Source organism: Nicotiana tabacum, chromosome 23 (assembly GCF_000715075.1).
Source record: "Nicotiana tabacum cultivar K326 chromosome 23, ASM71507v2, whole genome shotgun sequence".
NCBI lineage: Eukaryota > Viridiplantae > Streptophyta > Magnoliopsida > Solanales > Solanaceae > Nicotiana > Nicotiana tabacum.
Window position 1 is genome coordinate 88,185,236 of NC_134102.1, and position 21,613 is coordinate 88,206,848.

At 42.5% G+C, this 21,613-nt stretch overlaps 1 non-coding gene across 1 annotated transcript; it reads right to left on the reverse strand.

Annotated features, from left to right (window-relative positions):
- Positions 1–6,840: 6,840 nt before the first annotated feature.
- LOC142177809 (small nucleolar RNA R71) lies at positions 6,841–6,947 on the reverse strand. Its single transcript, XR_012706360.1, has one exon. It is a non-coding gene; the product is annotated as a small nucleolar RNA R71 (small nucleolar RNA).
- Positions 6,948–21,613: the final 14,666 nt, after the last annotated feature.

A 21,613-nucleotide genomic window follows, 5' to 3' on the forward strand; every position in this document is an offset into this window, starting at 1 on the left:
GGATGACGTCATGACATGTCAAGATAGAAAATCGAGGGCTCAATTCGTTTCTTGTCATTGCACTCCAAAAAACGAGGGGACTATTTGTATACGGTTAAAATCGGGCCCACCTTATTTTACTATTTGACCGAGACCGGGAGATTGCATCGAAGGACGGTCTCGTAACGGAACAGACTAAATCACGAGGACAAGGTACCGAGTTCAGAACCAAGGTACCTGTCGAGATCGAGGTTAATAGCGATTGAAGCCAAATGAGACAAACATCGGCCAGGATCGAAGATTGCATAATAACAGAGAGGCGAGATATCCATGACTGGTCGAGGATCACGGCGTAAATCTCGGTGGCTGGTCGAGGATCAAGGCGTAAATCTCGGAACGGATCAAATCAGAAATGGTTAATTAGCTAACATAGGATTTCCTTTTGTAATTAGAATTATACCATAAGTGGAATTCCTCTACTATATAAAGGGGGGTTCTATTATTTGTAAGACACTGTTGAGAGGCATAAAAGCAATATAATTCTCTTTGTCGTTCGCACTATTGTTCATCAGTTTGTTACACTTTAATTGTTCTTACATCAATTAGTTCGAGGGTGCCCAAACTCGAGGGCTGAGTTCCCTTCTAACATTGGTTTGCTTTACTTTATTGTTAATTTCTATTATTCATCCTCACATTTATCAATTGGTATTAAGTGAAATTACGTGTACTTAAAACCACATTTTAAGTTTAATTATTATCTAATTTTAAGGGTAAACAATCGTAACCTTTTGGAAATACTTACACAATTGACGAGGAATAAATGTATTCTGCATCAAGACGGGATCATATTGTTATTCATATTTTATGTCTGCACTTCTATCTTAATATTGACACTTCCATGGCCTTCATCGTGTAGATATGACTGGTTAAAGAGGCCCAGCACATGCAATATTTTCATCTTTCAATTGTTCTATTATTTTTCAACCGTTCTATAAAGCTTATCACTAATTTTCCTAAGTGTCTTCTTATCACATAGCACTCACGGAGTACTCCTTAAATAAATCAACGAAGTAACAATCAAGAAATATTCCGTCCATTTTTGACATTGTTTGACTAGGCCGGATTCTAATTCACATAGGGCGAAAGGATATCTCCCGATTCTAATTCACAAATTAGCTTAATCGGTTAATCATACGCAATTCAATATAAATCATATTTAAATTTGGTTCTGATCAGGTTGACTCTATCTTACATCAGGATTCCATTTGTTCACCAAATAGACACAATATAAACCAAGATTGAATAAATTAAATCAATGGAGGAAAAATCGGAAAATATTCAAGAATAATCATTGGCTAAGGGTACATGATAGGTTTCACGACCCAATTTCCCCTATAGACCGTGATGATGCCCAACGTCGCCGCTGGACAAGCCAATAGTGAACTAGACATGTATTTTTTCTTTTTAATAATTTCAAAGTAGTTGATTTTTTTTTAATTTATTGAAAAAGTGATTAGTGAAAAATTATAGTAAAGTAAAGCATAAACCGATGAGAGAATAAATGTAGTGAATCTAATACTCAAAATCATAAAGTGTCTATTAGAATGTTCCCAAAACCTAGTGTCACAAGTGTATGAGCAACTAGTAGAATATATAAAATTACTTATGCTACTGTCTGGGATAAGATAGATAGAAAATAAATACAAAAGAGAGACTGCGAGTGCTATAGAACGGACATAGAGAGCATCTCACCACTATGCCTCGGGGTAACGGGGTTGCGCACCTGCATGACTGCCAGATGCACCTGCCTCAGATCCTACATGATTAGTGCAGAAGTGTAGTATGAGTACATAAATAACATGTACCCAGTAAGTATCTAGTCTAACCTCGAAGAAGTAGCGACGAGGGGTCAACATCGACACTTACTACAGGGCAATAAATAAAGTACAGAAATCCTAAATAGGCATAGAATACATCAATAATAATAATAACACAGTAACAAACAGAAAATAAGTGATTCTTTAACTAAAAATCAATTTAAAATCTCCAAGTAGCACATACTAACTCCAACAAATACGGGCCATCAAATAAATTATAATTTCTCAAGTCATGAAGGTAATATCAAGCGTAATCGGACTCCGAGTATTATCACGCGCGATTTATGCGGAGGTCGTACGGTCCGAACCAGAATAGTGTGTACACTGCCGAGGGTCGACCGGAATAAACCATAGATGCATCTATTATACTGCCGAGACGTTCGTCCCGCTCCACAAGAAGAGAGAATACTCTACGAATATCCGATTTAACGATTATCACATGACTAATACACAAGGAGGCATAATTTCTATCAACGGTCAAGTAACTCGCCAAAACTTAAAGAGAGTGAAGTTGGGTCTTTAGGAATCCTTTATCAAGTTTCAATATAATTTAAGCACTTAAATTAACAAGTAGAGTTCAAACAATACAAGTATTTCATGATAGGGTCCTAAAACTACCCAGACATAAGCATGATTTGTAGCTACGCACGGACTCTCGTCGCTTTGTGCGTGCGTAGCACCCATAATTAGAAGAAAATAGTAATTTAAAATACTTATGGGGTAATTTAAAACACCTATGGAGGTTGACCCCTCCACTGAACCTTTACCGCAGAAATCTTCTTAGACCTCAACTGGCGAACCGGCCTGTCAACAATGGCAACTGGCTCCTCCTCAGAACCTAGGCTCTCATCTAGCTGAACCGTGCTGTAGTCTAACACATGCGACCTGTCGGCATGATACTTCCGGAGCATAGACACATAAAAAATCGGATGAACTCCCGATAGTCTTGGAGGCAAAGCAAGCTAATAAGCAACCTCCTCAACTTGCCTCAACACCTCAAATGGACCTATAAACCTTGGGCTCAACTTGCCCTTCTTCCTGAACCTCATGATTCCCTTCATCGGTGAGACTTTCAAGAGAGCCTTCTCGCCCACCATAAATGATAAATCACGCGCCTTCTGATCCGCATAACTCTTCTGTCTCGACTGTGCTGTGCGTCACTCCTGAATTAACTTCACCTTCTCCAAGGCATCTTTCCCTAAATCAGTACCATATAACCTAGCCTCGCCAGGCTCAAACCATCCAATGGGCGAACGACATCGTCGACCATACAAGGCCTCAAATGGAGCCATCTCAATGCTGGACTGATAATTGTTGTTATCACACAACTCGGCCAAAGGAAAGAATTTATCCCACTATCCTCCGAAGTCAATCACGCATGCTCTGAGATATCCTCCAAGATTTGAACTGTCCGCTCTGAATGCCCATCGGTCTGCGGATGAAAGGCTATGCTGAGCTCTACTTGGGTACCCAACTCATTCTGAACTACTCTCCAAAAGTGCGAAGTGAACTGAGGGAATCTATCTGAAATGATGGAAACAGGCACACCATGCAACTGAACAATCTCCTGAAGGTAAATCTGGGCCAATCTCTTTGAAGAATACGTAGTCACAACTGGAATAATGTGTGCTGACTTGGTCAACCTGTCGACAATGACCCAAAATGCATCAAACTTCCTTAAAGTCCGCGGCAACCCAACTACGAAGTCCATATTGATGCGCTCCTATTTTCACTCAGGTACAACCATCTGCTGAAGTAGGCCACCTGGCCTCTGGTGCTCATACTTAACCTGCTGGCAATTTAGGCCCCTCGCTACAAACTCAACTATATCCTTCTTCATCCACCGCCACCAATAATGCTGCCTCAGGTCGCGATACAACTTCGTAGCACCTGGATGAATAGAATACCGAGAACTGTGTGCCTCCTCTAGAATCTTCTCCCTCAATCCATCAGCATAGGAACACATAGATGACCCTAGAGTCGCAGAACACCGTCCTCACTGATAGTACCTCCTTGGCACCACCCTATAGTACCATCTCCCTAAGAACCATCAAGTGCGGATTGTCATACTAACGAGCCTTGATCTGCTCGAATAATGAAGACTGAGTGATGACGCATGCAAGAACTCGACTGGGCTCAAAATATCCAACCTCGCCAGTCTGTTAGCCAAGGACTGAATGTCCAAAGCCAATGGCCTCTCCTCTGCTGAAATGAAGGCCAAACTACCCATACTCCCGGCCTTCCTGCTCAAGGCATCCGCAACCACATTCACCTGGCATGGATGATAAAGGATGGTAATATCATAGTCCTTTAGTAACTCAAGCTACCTACGCTGCCTCAAATTGAGATCCCTCTGCTTGAAAAAATATTGCAAGCTGCGATGATCAGTGTAAACCTCACAGGATACCCCATAAAGATAATGCCTCCACATCTTGAGAGCATGAACTATCATGGCCAACACCAAATCGTGTACAGGGTAATTCTTCTCGTAGGTCTTCAGCTGACGTGAAGCATATGCAATAACTCGCCCCTCCTGCATTAATACACAACCCAGGCCAACGTGTGAAGCATCGTAATACACAGTATACACCCTTGAATCAGAAGGCAACACTAACACCGGTGATGTAGTCAATGTGGTCTTGAGCTTCTGAAAGCTCGCCTCGTAATCATCGGACCATAGGAACGGAGCACCCTTCTGGGTAAATCTAGTCAAAGGTGTTACAATAGATGAGAAAGGCGATAATAACCTACTAACCGCAAGAAGCTCCTGATCCTGGTCGCTGTGGTAGGACGAGGTCAACACTCAACTACCTCGATCTTCCTAGGATCTACCTTAATACCCTCGTCTGATACAACATGCCCCAAGAATGCCAAAGAATCTAACCAGAACTCGCACTTGGAGGACTTAGCATATAACTTATATTCCTGCAAAGTCTGAAGCACAACTCTCAAATGCTGCTCGTGCTTGATAATAGGCTATATTTATGCAATTTAGACACTATTTAGACTCTAACTTAGCCTCACTTTATTGATATTTGAATGATAAAAGATAACAAAATGCTCTAATTAAAATTTGATGCTTTGCAGGAGCTACTCCGAGCTAGGAGGGAGCTAACGAGTGTTTTGGAGTCAACATGGAGTGTGAAAGTCCAATCGAAGGCTAGCCCGCTCGAAAAGGAGCGAGAAAAGCAAGTGAGACGACCCCTCCAGGTGCGCGGCCATGAAGTGGGCGGCGAATTGGCCCACGAACTCAAGGAAGTGAGGCAGTGGAAATTCGCGTCCAGATCAGCGGCCGCGGACGGGCGGACGAAAGCCAAACACGCAGGGTTAATTATGTAATTTTTTAGGCGACTAACCTAAACCTATATGAAGCCTAAACTCACCCAGAAGTCAGATATAGCTGGTTTTAGAAGATTTTAGAGGCAAGAACAAGGGAGAGAAGACGGATAATTTCCTAAGAGTTTTCATCTTCTTCTTCATACTTCTATTTGTTGATTATGAATTATTTTAGTGATTTGTTTTCCATTAGTATGAGTAGCTAAATCTATTATCTAGGGTTGATGGAACCAATTGTTGGATGAAGTCTTGACTCTATTTTGTTATAATTGAGCCGTGTTTGTTCTATGATTGTTCAACTACGTATTGTATTGTGGTTAATTGAAAGGGCCCTTGATTAATCGTGGCTAGTTACCTTGTGTTGCTTGAGAAAGAACACTTGGTTAGATTGTTGTTGAACAACACCACTTTTGGGTAAGTTAAGAGATTAATGACTTAAATTTAAAAGTGGGGTTAGAAATAACGAAGCTTTGGTGGGATAATTCTGAGTTGCATAAATTATTAACTAGAGTAGTTCGAGAGAATGCTTATAGTAAATTATCGTAATTGATCGAGAGATAATTAGGGTAGCCCGGAACTCATAATCCTCATAGAGTATTACGGCGAGATTATAGCTAAAGAGTTAAGAATTAATCCGGCAATTGGGGAAATAAATAGCCCTAGATCCTTTTACCCTTGAATTCAACTTTAGTCTTGATTATTGCTAATTTTATTGTCATTTTTCCTTAGCTAAATAAATTCCTCTGATTATTCATAAAACTCTTGCATCCGTAAGTTTTCTGAGCTTATCATTAGCATTATTTAAAGTTTTAATAAATAGGTTAGTTCCCTGTGGGATTCGACTTCGGACTTGAACCGGGTTATATTTGCAGCGACCACTTAGTCCTTTTTACAAGGCATAGTTGGGCGTGATCAAATTATGGCGCTGTTGCCGGGGAATTAATGGTGTTATTTATTACAACTTAGAATAATTGCTAGGATTCTTAGTTTAGATCAATTTCTTACTGTGTTTAAACCTTTCCATTGAAATTCTCACGTTTGAATTCTCCTGTGACTCAGGTGTATGCCAAGAAGATCTTCCAGGACTGGTGAACTTTTTGAAGGACTCTCAGACCCCGATAAAGCATTTAGGGAATTAAATCGAGCCAACAAGAAGAACAAATAGTTACAACAAAAACACACACTCGAAATTGAAATGGACAACGCGGACGATGTCAACAGAAACAGTCAAAATAATCATGTAGACCCAAACAATGGAGTGGTGGCACCTCTTGTGCCAGAAGATGCTCTTTATGATTGGGCACAACGAACTGCTGATAACCTAGTCACCACCATTGTTGTACCTCATATACAAGCGGAGACATTCTAGATCACCAACAACATGCTGCATCTGTTGCAAAATAAGGGACTGTTCTCCGGGTCATACATTGAAGACCTACAACAACATCTGAAGAATTTCCTATCAATATTTGTGACCCAAAGACAATCGAATGTGACTCCTGAAGCCATCAAGCTATTACTGTTTCCATTCTCTGTGACTGGAGAGGCTCAAACTTGGCTGAATTCGCTCCTAATAAACTCTCTTGCCACTTAGGAAGAATTAGTCAAACAGTTCTTAAACAAGTTTTATCCTCCCAACAAGACTGTAAGGCAGATTGATGAGATATTGCAGTTCAGGCAGAAACCAACTGAGACCTTGCAAGAAACCTGGGAGAGGTTCAAGGGTATGCTAGTGAAGTGTCCACACCATGGCATTCTAGATCAGATGCTGGGACAGAGATTCTACATGGGTTTAACAGACAGTTTGAAGGCCAATGTAGATGCTTCAGCTGGGGGTGCATTTTTGAGCAAGACATTCACAGAGTGCAAGATTCTTCTTGACAAGATGGCTCAAAATTCAGGCTGGATGGCTAGAGGTACGACACTTACACCAATAGTGCATTCTATTGCTCTTGACCCAAACAATTCCCATGCAGAGAACATAGCCACTCTCATGACTCAGATGAGTATACTGACTAAGAAAATTGATGAGATGGGTACAAAACAAGTGCACATTGTTGATACAACAAATGGAGCATTGTGCACTCCTTGCATAAACCAGTCATATGTGTGCTCGTGGAGTGGAGAGAATGACAACCAGGACTTCCGAGAAGACATGAATTATGTTTCTAATTTTGGAGGTCAGAGGCAAGGTGGGAAACAATAGGGACCAGTACCAAACCAGCAGTACAGACCCAACCTGCCACAACACAACCCCAATTCTGGAGGCGCACGACCACAAGGTCAAGTTGTGCCTTATCAAAGGCAGCAGGGCTATAATCAGCAGCACCAGCAATAGTTGTCCTACCAACCACCTCATCAACAACACGATAACAACATGGTAGAAATCAGGGGTATGCTGCAACAACTCATTGGAACAAACGGTAAGATGAAAGAAAAGTTAGCAGCACATGATTCAGCAATCAACGGAATTGAAACTCAACTGGGACAGTTGTCTATAGCCTTTAAAAATTGCCCCCAAGGAACATTGCCTGCAGATACAAATATTAACCCAAAGGAGCAAAATCCAAATCAGCTAATGGCAGTGAGTCTCAAGAATGGAAGAGATTTAGACAGAGAGTAAGCAGTTGTTCAATCTAGGAGAGAGACTACACCAACTACTCCAGTTACATTATAGGTAGATGGGTCAGCAGAGCTCACCGAGGTGGTAGTTGAACAGGCATAAGTTGACAAGGGTAAGGCGAAGGAAGGTGAACAAGTCTCAGAACAGGTGGCACCTCTTGAGCCAGAAGCTTCCAACAAAGAAAAGACATCAAGTAGTGGACAGAGGTTGACTCATGCACCATTCCCTCAAAGATTGGCAAAACAAAAGAAAGATGATCAATACAGAAAATTCATGGAAATGCTTCGACATATTCAATTGAATATTCCACTAATGGATGCTTTGAGGGAAATGCCAGGGTATGCAAAAATGATGAAGGACCTGATGTCGCAGAAATTTGACTTCCAGGACCTGTCCACTGTAACTCTGACATAGACCTGCAGCGCAGTAGTGACAAGACCTATGGCCCAAAAGGTGTCTGATCCAGGTAGCTTCACTATCCCATGCACTATTAGGAGTTATGTTTTTTCTAAAGCATTGTGTGACTTGGGAGCCAGCATAAAATTGATGCCCTTGGCAATCTATACAAAACTGGACATTGGCAGAGCTAGACCGACCTCAATGTTACTGCAACTAGCTGATCGCACAGTCAAAAGACCGACAGGAATTCTTGATGATGTGCTTGTGCAAGTGGGGAAATTTGTACTTCCTGCAGACTTTGTTATTCTTGACTGTCATGTGGATGAAGAGATACCCATCATTCTGGGAAGGCCATTCTTAGCCACTGGGAGAGCATTAATTGATTGTGAGACTGGAGAGTTGAAAATGAGGTTGAACAATGAATAAATAATATTCAACGTTCAACAATCCATGAGGAAACCCAGTGACTTTGCAAACTGCTCACTAGTAGAGGTCGTGGATGTGATACTGCAAGAAGAGGATGAGACCCTTAATGTCAAGGATCCACTAGAAGCCTGCTTGATAAATTTGGAAGAGATGGATGGTGAAGGGTTGGCAGAGTGGGTCATGGCTCTCGAAGGTCAAGGATTCTGGAAAAGGGAACCTCAGTTCGAGCCCCTACGTTTAGAAGAGAGAGCAACACCACCTACAAAACCATCAATAGAGGAGCCACCATAGTTGGACTTGAAACCGCTTCCAGCCCACCTCAGGTACGCCTTCTTGGGGCCTAATTCTACTTTGCCTGTTATTATATCATCTGGTTTGCTAGCTGTGCAGTTATAGAAACTATTGAAGGTATTGCAAGAATGTAAGACTGCCATTGGTTGGACCATGGCAGACATAAAGGGTATCAGTCCAGCCTTTTGCATGCACAAGATTCTTCTGGAAGAGGGGCACAAACCTTTATGGGAAGATCAACGACGGCTGAACCCGAATATAAAGGAAGTAGTAAAGAAGGAAGTGATCAAATGGCTGGCTGGATGCGGGTATTTGACAGCAACTAGTTCAGCCCTATCCAATGTGTGCCGAAAAAGGGAGGAATGACGGTCGTACAAAATGAGAATAATGAGTTGATCTCGACTCGTACAGTCACGGGGTGGCAGATTTGTATGGACTATCGGAAATTGAACACAGCCACTCGAAAGGACCATTTCCCCTTGCCTTTCATTGACTAAATATTAGACATGTTAGCTAGGTGGTCCCACTTCTGTTTCTTAGATGGATACTCAGGGTATAACCAGATCTCAATAGCCCTGGAAGACAGAGAAAAAATATCCTTCACTTGTCCATATGGCATCTTTGCCTTTCGGAGAATGCCCTTTGGACTTTGCAATGCACTGGCTACATTCCAGCGGTGCATGTTAGCCATTTTCACTGACATGGTGGAGGATATTATGGAGGTGTTTATGGATGATTTCTCTGTGGTGGGGGATTCATTCGAAGATTGTCTTCACAATATAAGAAGAGTGCTCAAAAGATGTGTGGAGACAAATCTGGTGCTGAATTGGGAAAAGTGCCATATTTATGGTACAAGAAGGAATAGTATTGGGGCATCGAGTGTCCAGCAAGGGCATTGAAGTCGACCATGCCAAGGTTTATGTGATTGAGAAGCTTCCACCGCCCACTTCGGTAAAGGCAGTGAGAAGTTTCCTTGGGCACGCCGGGTTCTATAGGCGATTCATTAAAGATTTTTCCAAAATTGCAAACCCCTTATGTAAGCTGCTTGAAAAGGATCAGCCCTTTGTGTTTTCTAATGATTGCAGGTTGGTTTTTAAGGAGCTGAAGAAGAGATTGGTGACTGCACCCATCATAGTGGCACCAACTGGGAGCAACCGTTCCAGCTCATGTGCGACGCCAGTGATTATGCTATAGGAGCAGTCTTGGGGCAATGCAAAGACAAGATGATGCACCCGATTTACTATGCAAGCAGGACGCTCAGCGGTGCACAACTCAATTAGACTGTAACGGAAAAGGAAATATTGGTTGTAGTGTTTGCCTTCGACAAATTCAGGTCGTACTTAATTAGTTCAAAAGTTATTGTTTATACTGACCATACAACAATTAGGTACTTGATTGCAAAGAAGGAGTCAAAGCCACACTTGATTCGCTGGGTTCTTTTGCTACAAGAATTTGATCTGGAAATCCATGACAGAAAGGGGATGGGCAATCAAGTGACAGACCACCTCTCAAGATTGAAAGGAGCTGAAAAGAGAACGGAGGTTGAAGACATAATAGAGACATTCCCGAATGAACAGTTACTTACTGTGACAATAGAGGAGACGCCATGGTATGCTGATATTACTAACTATTTAGCAAGCGGTATTGTACCTTATGAACTTTCCTCAATTAAAAAAAAAACGTTCTTCCGCGATTGTTGAGCCTATTATTGGGACAAACCTCTATTGTTTAAAATACGTGTAGATAACATGATCCGGAGGTGTATCCCCGAGCAAGATCAACCTTCTGTTTTGCAGGCTTGCCATGCTTCACCTTATGGTGGACAGTTTGGAGGACTCCGGACAACAACAAAAGTGTTGGAATCGGGATTGTATTGGCCTACCATGTTCAAGGATGGCCATTCTTGGGTCAAAATTTGCGATGAATGCCAAAGGACAGGCAACAAATCTCGCCGTCACGAGATGCTGATGACCACAATTCAAGAGGTGGAAGTTTTTGACATGTGGGGAATCGACTTTATGGGGCCGTTCGTCAGTTCGTATGGTAACAAATATATATTGGTAGCGATTGACTATGTCTCCAAGTGGGTCGAAGCGGTGGCTCTCCCGACCAATGATGCAAAAGGGGTAACAAGTTTCCTAAAGGAAAATATCTTCACACTTTTTGGCACCTCGAGAACTATAATCAGTGATGGTGGAACACATTTTTACAATAGAGCATTCGCACGTCTGTTGGAAAAGTATGCAGTTCGCCACAAAGTAGCCACACCTTACCACCCACAGACGAGCGGGCAAGTTGAAGTGTCCAATAGGGAAATTAAAAGTGTCCTGACAAAGACAGTGAATGCAACAAGGACTGATTAGGCGAAGAAGCTGGATGATGCATTATGGGCGTACCGCACAATATTCAAAACTCCAATTGGTATGTCACCGTACAAGTTGGTGTTTGGAAAGGCATGCCACCTTCCGGTAGAGCTCGAACATAAAGCACTTTGGGTACTGCGGCAGTTGAATCTGGATATAGAGACCGCATACACCAGCAGAGTCACTGAGTTACATGAGCTGGATGAATTCAGGTTCCATGCATTTGAGAATGCTAGATTATACAAAGAAAAGATGAAAATGATCCATGATAAGCACATCTTAGATGGGAACTTTAAGCCCGGAGATCTAGTGTTGTTATACAACTCGAGATTGAGATTGTTTCCGGGTAAGTTAAAGTCCTGATGGTCAGGACCCTTTAGAGTGGTGCAAGTGTTCTCAAGTGGAGCTATAGAGATTGAATCCGAAGATGGGACAAATAAGTTCACGGTAAATGGGCAAAGGTTGAAACATTATTTTGGAATGGTCAAAGAGAAAGGGGATAAAGTGGTGATAACTTTGGAAGAGACACAGTACGCGAACGAGGAGTGATAATGAAAGCCTACGTCATTTCGCGACGTTAAATTAGGCGCTTCCTAGGAGGCAACCCATGGTTTGTTGTAAATCATTGTGCCGCAATGTTAACTTAGGCGCTTTTTGGGAGGCAACCTATTATGTTTCTTACTTTGGTTGTTGTAATTGATTTTGAACGACTTTGACCGATCTACTAGTGTGAAGGGAAAAAATTATGCGCATCGGAAGGATTTGGGGGTCAAAATTAACCCGAGAATAGGTAAAAATGCGGCAAAGACAAAAATTGGCTGGAGACGGAGATCCGCGGCTGTGAATTGGACCGCGGATATGGCTGTGAATTTTGGCCTGTGTTCTGTCCCCCGTCCGCGGCCGCGAATTAGACCGCTGATTGGGGCGCAGATTTTTGGTCCCCCTCTGCCCAGAATCCGCGACCGCGAATTGGACCGCGGATCTGGGCCTGGATATGGGGTGTGTCCAGGTAGGTTTGTTTTTAATTTTTAGTCAAATATTTTTTTTATTTTCCCTAAATTAAACGCTCACTACCCCCACTTCTCTTCTTTCCTTACTAACTTCAAGTCCCCAAACCCTTCTCCTTCACCCCACAACTAAAATGCCTCCCCTCCTTCCCCCCATATTTTCCTTTCAACACAAGACTCTTCTCCTTCTTTCTCTTCTCCACTCAACCAATCTCCAACCTCTGTTCTTCTCAAGATTTCCAAGTAAGTACATGATAATTTTTTGTTTTCAATCTTTTCCCTTGCTATTGTATGTATAGGGTAGTAAAATCATGGGTGCTTTTGTCTGGGATTTGGATTGTGGTTTATATGTGGTATATGGAAGCTATTTGAATTGGTTGATTTGGGGGAAGCCCTTGTTGGGTTTATGAGGAATGGGAGTCTAATTGGGTCTTTGGGTGATTTGGGGGACATATGCACACTACCTGTTTGTTTAATTTCCTTAATGAGTGTCGAATATAAATTGTGACCAATTGTGCGAGTGAAGTCTGAGTAACCGCCATTGGGTCACATATTCCGCTCTCCATTGATAGTAGTATTTATTGTGTAGGTAATATGCAACCTTCAAGGAAGAGACGCGCTACCGGGGCCTCATCAAGTGGTCATGGAGGCTCATCTTGGGGACGGGCACCGGCCAGTGTAGCTCAGTTTGATCGTACCAGGTTTGCCTCCAGAGCTGCCCAAGATCGTTTCAATTTGAAGGCCACAAAATAATTTGTACCGGAAAGGGGTATTGACAGGGCGTCCCTCCAGGATGAGTGCCCTAATATGTATCGGGAGTTGATCAGGTGCAGATTGGACAGCTTTTTCGGAGAGTCGGAGGAGGGTAACTTGATGCTTGTCTGGGAGTTCTATGCCAACTGCCCCGAACATGAGGATAGAATATGCACCATGCAACAAACGAGGGTGGATGCCTTGATAGAAGCCATCAAGAGAGTGTATCGATTGCCTGAATTCAATGGGGAGGAGGATTTCTATGATACTTACAAGAGAGAACCCATCACATGGAACAGGTTTTTCAGAACTATTTGTGCACCAGACAAAGAGGTAGTGTGGGTTGTACCGGGATCGAAGCTACACTCTGCCTCACTCACTTTTGAAGGAAAGTACTGGTTGTACATCATCAACAGTCGCTTGCTGCCGTCCCACAACACCACGGAGGTAAATGGTCCGAGATCTGCCTTGATCTGGTGCTTCGTGAATGGCCACGACTTTGATGTGGCCAAGGTTATTCAGTCTGAGATGTTCGTCCGTTCACCACAGAAGAGGTATGGGTTCTTTTTTCCCTCTATGATCACTAGATTGTGCCGGGCAACAAGGGTGCCTGAGAACCCAAATACGGATGGCATGGTAAAGAAAGAAGCAAAGTTCCGGGCAGACAAAGTGACCATCGGGAAAGACCCGGTGGCACCAGAGGTAGCTCATAGTGACGATTCTAATGCGTCGGAAGAGGGAGATGAAGGGCAGGAGGAGGTTGAACTTGCCTCACCCCCACAAGAACAAGTTGCGACGGCTGAAGGACCATCCCAGGTCAGACGGATTACACGGATGACAGCCTTAGAACAAGACATGGCAGGACTGTGCACTTCCGTCATGGAGTTGGGGGCTAAAGTTGATACTTTGGCCACCCAAAATGCAAAGTCAGAAAAGAAAATCATGGGCTGGCTGCGTGCGCTGGGGAGAGCATGTCATCTCGACCCTGGCACTATCTCCAATAAAGACTAATCCACCAGGGAAGTTCCTTTACCTCTCATTACTTTACTTTGTATGACATGGGGACTTGCCATCTTTTTTAAGTGTGGGGTGGGGGATACTTTGTTGTATGTTGTATGTAGATAGTTTCGTAGTTTATTTGTATAAATCAATTTCGACTTGGCCCGACGATGGATATCATTCGACAGGTTTCTTGAGGGACTAAAGTCGGAAAAAAAAACCAAAAATATTTACTTTTGTAGTAGTGTATCAATTCCCCCTTGGTTTTTCTTTAAACCACGGTTCTTTTTCAAGGATTTTGTTTGAACCGGGTGTAGTTAGCTTTTTATTTTTAGTTAGGAACTTATGGGCTATGGGCAGAATTAGAATAGGATCCCTTAATTTCATAAAGCCTTGAATAAAGCGGTTACTTTAGTGTGACGATTAGGCTCATTTGTTGACTCTTATAAGAAGGCCTTAAAATGTATGTTCTTAATTTAGCTTAAGTACCCTGATCTGAGTGTTTGATGATCTAATCTGGAATGAGTCATGTGTCATGTGTGTGTGAGGCTTGTTATATTCTGTGCATGACATTTAACGCCTAGAATTTGCCCCGTGTGTCTGCAAAGCGAAATGGTTGTCTTGTTTAGTCTGAGAAGTGATATAGGCATTTCTTCGTTGAACCATATATATACATACTCCACCCACATATTTGCTATGTACCATAGTTAACCACGTTGAGCATGTAATCCTGTTTCCTTGGCAACCACATTACAAGGCCTACCCCTTGTTTGAATTGACCATCTTTTATAACCCTTTACCTCTCGTAAGCACTTGAAATAATATGAATTTATAAAGCATAAAGTGTGGGGTAGTTGGTGGAGCTTTTGAGTGGAACTAGGAAAATAAGGAGAAAGGTATATCTTGTTGGAAAAGCCACTTGTGAAAAAAAATGAAAAAAAAAATATTGTTAATAGTGTATCATGTTGATTGGTAATAATTCTTTGGTGGCTTTTAAGGTGATTGTGCTCAAAGAAGAAGTGTGGGGTGGTATATGTGGTGTTAAAGATGAAAATATTAGTTTAACTTAGGTGTAGACTTGATTGTAAAATAAATGTATTAAAGTACTTAGGGAGGTGTAGTCACTATTATATCCAAATATATCCTACCAAACCTGCAGCCTACATTACATCCAAATAAAGACCTACTTGATCCTAGACTAAGTGAGCTCAATTAGTAGAGTCGTACATTACGGGCAAGCCTATGGTGCGTTTTCTATGGCACAAGAATGTCATTTCTGAGGGTGAGTGAATTCTGTTCCTTTTAAAGTTCCTCAGTGTGTGTGAATTTTACTGATTGTGAAATGAGTCTCTTTTGTTGTGAACAGACACTTGATTCATGAAGGAGAGGTAAGTCTGGACCTATGAATTAGAGTAAGTAAGCCGGTTAGGAACATTACATGGCTAGAGAGAGTCAACTCTTGAGGTGTAGATGTTGCACTAATGTCCTCAATTTATGTGAAATATTCTTGGTGTGACGAGTAGGGAAGTCGCTCAGTGAAGTTAGGCCTCTTAGAGTGTGGTTTGATTGCTCGGGGACGAGCAATGGTTTAAGTATGGGGTGTTTATAGTAGGCTATATTTATGCAATTTAGACACTATTTACACTCTAATTTAGTCGCACTTTATTGATATTTGAATGCTAAAAGATAACAAAATGCTCTAATTAAGAATTTGATGCTTTGGAGGAGCTACTCCGAGCTAGGAGGGAGCTAACGAGTGTTTTGGAGTCAACATGGAGTGTGAAAGGCCAATCAAAGGTTAGCCCGGTCTAAAAGGAGCGAGAAAAGAAAGCGGGACGACCCCTCCAGGTGCGCGGCCGTGAAGTGGGCCGCGAATTGGCCCGCGAACTCAAAGCAGTGAGGCAGTGGAAATTCGTGTCCAGATCCGCGGCCGCGGATAGGAGGACGAAAGCCAAACACGCAGGGTTAATTATGTAATTTTCTAGGCGATTAACCTAAACCTATATGAAGCCTAAACTCGCCCAGAAGTCAGATATAGCTGGTTTTAGAAGATTTTAGAGGCAAGAACAAGGGAGAGAAGACGGATAATTTCCTAAGAGTTTTCATCTTCTTCTTCATACTTCTATTTGTTGATTATGAATAGCTAAATCTATTATCTAGGGTTGATGGAACCAATTGTTGGATGAAGTCTTGACTCTATTTTGTTATAATTGAGCCGTGTTTGTTCTATGATTGTTCAACTACGTATTGTATTGTGGTTAATTGAAAGGGCCCTTGATTAATCGTGGCTAGTTACCTTGTGTTGCTTGAGAAAGAACACTTGGTTAGATTGTTGTTGAACAACACCACTTTTGGGTAAGTTAAGAGATTAATAACTTGAATTTAAAAGTGGGGTTAGAAATAACGAAGCTTTGGTGGGATAATTCTGAGTTGCATAAATTGTTAACTAGAGTAGTTCGAGAGAATGCTTATAGTAAATTATCGTAATTGATCGAGAGATAATTATGGTAGCCCGGAACTCATAATCCTCATAGAGTATTACGGCAAGATTATAGTTAAGAGTTAAGAATTAATCCGAAAATTGGAAAAATCAATAGCCCTAGATCTTTTTACCTTTGAATTCAACTTTAGTCTTGATTATTGCTAATTTTATTGTCATTTTTCTTTAGCTAAATAAATTCCTATGATTATTCATAAAACTCTTGAACCGGATTATATTTGCAGCGACCGCTTAGTCCTTTTTACAAGGCATAGTTGGGCGTGATCAGTGCTCCTCCATGCTACGCGAGTAGATCAATATGTCATCAATGAAGACAATGACAAATGAGTTAATATATGGCTTGAACACCCGATTCATCACGTCCATAAACGCTGCCGGGGCATTGGTCAAGCCGAAGGACATCACCAGAAACTCATAGTGGCCATATCTAGTCAGGAAAGCTGACTTCAGAACATCCGAATCATGAATCTTCAGCTGATGATACCCCGATCTCAAGTCGGTCTTAGAGAACACCCTGGAACCCTGCAACTGGTCAAACAAATCATTAATATGCGGCAACGGGTACTTGTACTTAATGGTAACTTTGTACAACTGGAGGTAATCAATGCATATTAGCATAGTCCCATCCTTATTCTTCATGAACAACACCGGTGCACCCCAAGGCGACACACTCGGTCTGACAAACCCCTTTTCTAGAAACTCATCAAGTTCTTCTTTCAACTCCCTCAACTCTTTCGGAGCCATGCAGTACGGTGGAGTAGAGATAGGCTGGGTACCTGGAGCCAAATCAAAATAGAAATCGATATCACGATCTGGTGGCATGCCTGGTAGATCTGAAGGAAACACATAGGAGAACTCCTGCACCGCGAGCACTTAATCAATCATCGGAGTCTCAGTAACAGTATCCCGAACATAAGCTAGAAAAGCCAAACAACCCTTCTCGACCATGTGTCGATACTTCAAGAAAGAGATAACACGACTAGATGCACTGATCTCAAAGTCGGTCATATCGAGCAACAGAAGATACGCTCTAGTCTCATAACCACACAAAGTCACGATACAGGACCGGTAAATCCAATCCACAATAACAGAATCGCCCACTGGCATGGACACAAATACAGAAGTACCCAAGGACTCGCGAGGAACACCCAGAAAATGAGCAAACAGAGATGAAACATATGAATACGTAGACCCTGGATCAAATAGTATCGCAGACAGAAATAATATATGTGATCATAACATCTGAGCCTACTGTATTTGGTCTGGTTGGAAAGGCATAAAACCTAGCTGGAGCGCCACCTGACTTGCCTCCACCTCTAGGGAGGCCCCTACCCACCTGCCCTCCGCCTCTGGTGGCTGGACGGCAGCACGTGCGGTAATCATAGGCTTATGACCCTGCTGTACTGCCTTGCCCCGAAGCCTGGGGCACAATCTCCTCACATGACCAAGATCCCCGCACTCGAAACAACCTCTCGATGCGGAAGATAACTGACCCTGAATCTGGCTCTGGAGACTTGAACTCTCACTAGAGGAAACTTGAATAGCCGGTGGATGGTAGGAGCTCTATGGAATGGCGCTGAAATAGGGCCGCACTGGAGCACCACGAGAAGGCGACGGTGCTGGATACGTGGGCCTGCTAGACTGGCCCCTCACAATCTGACCTCTGACCCCAGACGAAGCACCACTGAACCCTCCAGAATATCAAAACCGCTTGTCCCTCGGTGTCTGCTCTCTACCCTGCTAACGAATACCCTCGATCCTTTGAGCTATCTCCACAACCTGCTCGTAAGGAGACCTCATCTCAACTTCTCAAGCCATAGTGACCTGGATACCATAGTGCCAACCTGCAATAAACCTCCGCACTCTCTCTGTATCAGTGGTGAGTATTATAAGTTCATGGCGAGACAACTCTGAGAATCTCTCCTCATAGTCGGTCACAGACATCTGTCCCTGTTGGAGCCGCTCGAACTGACCCGGTAACTCTTCCCTTTAAGAGAGTGGGATATTTCTCTCCAGAAAAAGATGTGTGAACTGGTCCCAAGTCAAGGGAGGAGAACCTGCTGGTCTACTGAGAAGATAGGGCTGCCACCATCTACGGGCCCTGCCCTCCAGTTGAAAAGTGGTAAAGTCCATCCCGTGGGACTCCAATATCCTCATTTTGTGCAGTATGTCCCTACAATGATAAATAAAGTCCTGGGGTCCTCATGTCGCTCACCGCTAAATCCAGGAGAATATAGCCTGGTCCATTTATCCAATAGCTTCTGCGGCTTACCGGTCGCGGCTGGTCTGGGCTCCGGTATAGCCGCTGCAACTGGCTGAGCTGCACCCATGAGTAGTGCACCCAGGGTCTGATATACGGTAGTTGTAAGCCCTGGAGACTGAGCGGTACGGGTCTATGCTCCCCCTCCCGCCTGAGATGTGGATGGATCTGCTGTAAATAAACCAGCTTGCGTCATAGAATCGATGAACCACAGGCCCATGACCTCCTGAAATCCTGGTGCGGATATGAAATCTGCTAGGGCCGGCTCAGCTGTAGGTACCTGGCCCTGCTCGTCAATAACAGGATCCTTCATTGGATCCACTGGTGGCACAACTAGAGCAACTCTAGGATGCCCCATTCTCTGGTAGGAGCTGGAGCCCTCCCTCGGCCTCTAACAACAGGGGAGCAAGCTCCTCCACGGCCGGGTACATCTGCCGCATGTGTTCTCACCATCTGTGAGAGAATAAGAGAAAGATACTTAGCACAACATCGACTGCACGATAGGAGATGAAGAAAGAGAAGTTTCCTAACACCCTATAGCCTCTCAAAGATAAGTACGGACGTCTCCGCACCGATTTGCAAGACTCTATTAAGCATGCTCATGACTTGTGAGACCTATGTGAACCTAGTGCTCTGATACCAAATTGTCACGACCCAATTTTCCCTATAGGCCGTAATGGCGCCCAACAATGCCGCTGGACAAGCCAACAGTGAACTAGACATGTATTTGTTCTTTTTAATAATTTCAAAATAGTTGATTTTTTTTATTTATTGAGAAAGTAATTAGTGAAAAATTATAGTAAAGTAAAGCATAAACCGATGAGAGAATAAATACAGTGAATCTAATACTCAAAATCATAAAGTGTCTACTAGAATGTTCCCAAAATTCGGTGTCACAAGTGTATGAGCAACTAGTAGAATATACAAAACTACATATGCTACTGTACGGAATAATATAGACAGAAGATAAATACAAAAGAGAGACTGTGAGTGCTGCATAATGGACATAGAGAGCATCTCAACTATGCCTCGGGGTAGCGTTGCAGAAGTGCAGAAATGGACATAGAGAGCATCTCAACTATGCACCTGCCTCAGATCCTGCACGATTAGTGCAGAAGTGTAGCGTGAGTACATAAACAACATGTACACAGTAAGTATCTAGTCTAACCTCGAAGAAGTAGTGACGAGGGGTCGACATCATCACTTACTATGGGCCAATAAATAAAGTACAAAAATCCTAAATCGGCATGGAATATATCAATAATAATAATAACACAATATCAAACAGAAAATAAGTGATTCTTTAACAAAAAATCAATTTAAAATCTCCAAGTAGCACATAATAACTTCAACAAATACGGTCCATCAAGTAAATTATAATTTCTCAAGTCATGAAGGTAATATCAAGTGTAATCGGACTCCGATCATTATCACGCACGATTTATGCCGAGGTCGTACTGCCCGATCCAGAATAGTGTGTACACTTCTAGGGTCAACTGGCACGAATCATAGATGCATCCGTTATACTACCGAGGCGTTCGGTCCGCTCCACGAGAAGAGAGAATACTCTACGAATATCGGATTTAACGGTTATCACAAGACTAATACACAAGGAGGCATAATTTCTATCAACGGTCAAGTAACTCGCCAAAACCTAAAGTGAGTGAAGTTTGGTCTTTTACCAATCCTTTATCAAGATTCAATATAATTTAAGTACTTAAATTAACAAGTAGAGTGCAAACAATACAAGTATTTCATAATAGGGTCCTAAAACTACCCGGACATAAATATGATTTGTAGCTACGTAGGGACTCTCGTCACTTCGTGCATGTGTAGCACCCACAATTAGAAGCAAATAGTAATTGAAAATACCTATGGCGTAAATTCCTTCTTACAAGGTTAGGCAAGAGACTTACCTCATCCCAGAGCTCACTTTCCGGCCCACAAATTCACTCTAAAGCCTCAAGTTGGTACCGAACAATCCGAAGCTAGCCAAATATTATATAAATTAATCAATATACACTCACAAGTTCATAATTTAGCTATTAGAGTATTACCCAACCTAAATTGGAAGATTCCTAAAATTCACCCCCGGGCCTACGTGCCCGGATTCTGAAAACCTTTAAAGATAATTGTTACCCATGACCTCCCGAACTCAAATATATAATTTATTTTAATTTTCACCACCAAAACCATGATCAAATCCTAATTTTACCTAAACCCTAGTTTCTTCACAAAATCCCATTAATTTCACCATTTTTCTGTGTTAAATCTACCTATGATTAGCGTATTTAGCTAAAGATTGATAGGGATCACTTACCTCTTGATATTGATGAAATCCCTCCACAAAATGCTCTCAAAATCTCCTAAGACTAGGTGGGAAATGAGGAAAATAAAGCTAAGTCCCGTAATAAAAAGCCCTTGCACCAGTCGCAGATGTCGCATTTGCGACATCATGTTCGCAAATGCGACATAACTGCCATGGTCGCAAATGCGACCAAAAACTTTGCAAATACGAAAAGGGGTAGTTCGCAAAAGCAGCAGAATCTTCGCAAATATGAAACCCTCAGTGCTTTCGCAACTTCGCAAATGTGAATGGCTCCTCGCAAATGCGAGTTTGCAAATGCGAACAAAACTTCGCATTTGCGAGACCTGCAGCACTAGCCCAGAAAATCAGAAAAACTGAAGTTCTTTCACCACTCCGAACGCGCTCGAAACTCACCTGAGCCCCCAAGGCTCCACACCAAATATCCACACAAGTCTAAAAACTTCTACGAACTCTCTCCCATGATCAAAATAC